This window comes from Neophocaena asiaeorientalis, unplaced genomic scaffold, assembly GCF_003031525.2.
Source record: "Neophocaena asiaeorientalis asiaeorientalis breed wild unplaced genomic scaffold, Neophocaena_asiaeorientalis_V1.1 scaffold591, whole genome shotgun sequence".
Taxonomy (NCBI): domain Eukaryota; kingdom Metazoa; phylum Chordata; class Mammalia; order Artiodactyla; family Phocoenidae; genus Neophocaena; species Neophocaena asiaeorientalis.
Genome location: NW_020173494.1, coordinates 2,157,389 through 2,159,587, shown reverse-complemented (window position 1 = coordinate 2,159,587; position 2,199 = coordinate 2,157,389). Strand labels below are relative to the sequence as shown.

Sequence of the window (2,199 nt, the reverse complement as noted above, 5' to 3'; positions counted from 1 at the left end):
AACATGGTTCTTTCATTTATTTTATTAATGTGGTGTATCACACTGATTGATTTTCTTATGTTGATCCACACTTGCATTCTTGGGATATATCCTGCTTGGACATGGTGTCTGATCTTTTTAATATGCTGCTGGATTCTGTTTGCTAGTGTTTTGTTAAGGATTTTTGCACCTACATTCATAAAGGATATTGAGCCATGATTTCTTTTCTTGTAATGTGTTTATCTGACCTCATAGAGTGAATTAGGAGGTATTCCCTCCTTTTCTTTTTTTTGGAAGAGTTGTGAAATATGGTCATTAATTTTTCTTTAAATCTTTCGTAGATTCACTTGTGAAGCCATCTGGTCCTGAACTTTTCTTTCTTGGGAGGTTTTTGATTACTGATTAAATCTGTATTGGTTATAGGTCTGTGAAGATTTTCTATTTCTTCTTGAGTCTGTTTTAGGTATCTGTGTTTCTAAGAACTTGTCCATTTCATCTAGGTCTAATTTGTTGGCATACAATGGTTCATAGTATTCTCTTATAATTATTTTTATTTCTGTAAAGTAGGTAGTAATGTCCTTATTTCCATTTCTGATTTTAGTTATTTGAATCTTCTCATTCTCCTTCTGTGTCATTCTAGCTAAAGGGTTGTCAATTTTGTTGAGTTTTTCAGAGGACTAACTTTATTTTCATTGATTCTATTTCCCTATTCTCTAAGTCTGTTAACTTCACTCTAATATTTATTATTTCCTTCCTCCTTTTAGCTTTGTGTTGACTGTGTTCTCCTTCTTCTAGTTCTTTAAGGTGTAATTTTTCTTTTAAGAGCTCAGCTTTTTATTGAACATGTTACTGAAGAGGTTTAGTCAAAAAGACCAAAGCCCATGTCATCATCAGACTCTTCAGATTCTTCTTTCTTTTATTGCACTTACTCTCCTCAGCTGGGGCAGCAGTGGTGGAGGGGGAAGGACCTCCTGCTAGTGCAGCACCAGCTGCTGGGGCAGGTCCACCTGCCCCCACATTGCAGATGAGGCTCCCGATGTTGACATTGGCCAAAGCCTTTGAAAACAAGCCTGGCCAGAAAGGTTCAACATTTACACCAGCTGCTTTAATGAGGACATTGATCTTATCCTCTGTGACCGTCACCTCATAGTCGTGCAGGCTGAGGGCTGAGTAGATGCAGGCGAGCTCCGAGACGGAGGCCATGGTGCGGGCCAGTGCTAGGCAGGGGCTGCCAGGCGCAGTGCTAGTCACCGGATGAAGTGAGGGCCTCACCCCAATGCAGCCTTAGCTTCCTTGGAAGGACCGAGCACCTTAGCGGCAGCTGAGGAAAGGGCTAAGGTGTAATGTTAAATAATTATTATTATTTTTAATGTTTTGGCTGCATCATGTGGCATGTGGGATCCCAGTTCCCCGATCAGGGGTGGAACCCATGTCCCCTGCATTGGAAGCACGGGCAACAGGGAAGCCCCTAAATTATTTATTCAAGATGTTTCTTCTTTTTATTTTTTTATTAATTAATTAATTTTTATTTTTGGCCGCGTTGGGTCTTTGTTGCTGCGCACGGGCTTTGTCTAGTTGTGGCGAGCAGGGGCTACTCTTTGTTGCAGTGTGCAGGCTTCTCATTGCGGTAGCTTCTCTTTGTTGCGGAGCATGGGCTCTAGGTGTGCGGGCTTCAGTAGTTGTGGCACACAGACTCAGTAGTTGTAGCTTGCAGGCTTTAGAGCACAAGCTCAGTAGCCGTGGTGCATGGGCTCAGTTGCTCCACAGCATGTGGGATCCGTCCAGACCAGGGCTCAAACCCACATTCCCTGCACTGGCAGGTGGACCCTCAACCACTGCGCCATCAGGGAAGTCCTCTTCTTTTTAATGTAGGCATTTACTGCTATAAATTTCCCTCTCAGCACTGCTTTCATGGCATCCAAGACATTTTGGTATATTGTATGTTCATTTTCATTCGTCTCTAACTATTTTTTACTTTCCCTTGTAATTTCTTCTTTGATCCATTGGTTGTTTGAAAGTGCATAGTATAATTTCACCATATTGGTGAACTTTCCAGTTTTACTTCTGTTATTGATTTCTTGTTCTTTTCTATTGTGTTTGGAGATAATATTTTGAATGATTTCAATCTTTTAAAATTTACTGAGACTTTTTTTTTGTGGACTGATATATTGTCTAGTTTGGTGAGTGTTCTATGTGCACTTGAGAAGAACAGGTATTTTG

General features: G+C 40.8%; 1 pseudogene; it reads right to left on the bottom strand.

Annotated features, from left to right (window-relative positions):
- Positions 1-838: 838 nt before the first annotated feature.
- On the bottom strand, positions 839-1,209 carry LOC112401338 (60S acidic ribosomal protein P1 pseudogene; annotated as a pseudogene).
- Positions 1,210-2,199: the final 990 nt, after the last annotated feature.